Here is a 265-nt window from a genome sequence, read left to right as displayed (position 1 = left end):
GTGCACGACGGCAAGTACACAATCCTTGTTGGTGCATCGTCCCGTGACATTCGTCTTCAGGCGCAGGTAGAAGCGTTCCATGAAAAAGTGAATGATATTCCGGAGATTCACCGTAACATTGCGATAAATGTGGCGTTTCGTTTCCCTGAGACAGTGCAACAGGCAAAAGAATTGATGAAACGATGTGGAGTTTCTGATGAGAGTAAGGGAACTCCATTCTACGAACTGTTCTTCAACTCATCCATCCGTGCCGTCTGCCGCATGG

The sequence above is a fragment of the Trypanosoma theileri genome, assembly GCF_002087225.1.
Source record: "Trypanosoma theileri isolate Edinburgh chromosome Unknown TM35_Tth_129_V1, whole genome shotgun sequence".
Taxonomy (NCBI): Eukaryota; Euglenozoa; class Kinetoplastea; order Trypanosomatida; family Trypanosomatidae; genus Trypanosoma; species Trypanosoma theileri.
This window is presented reverse-complemented; position numbering follows the sequence as displayed.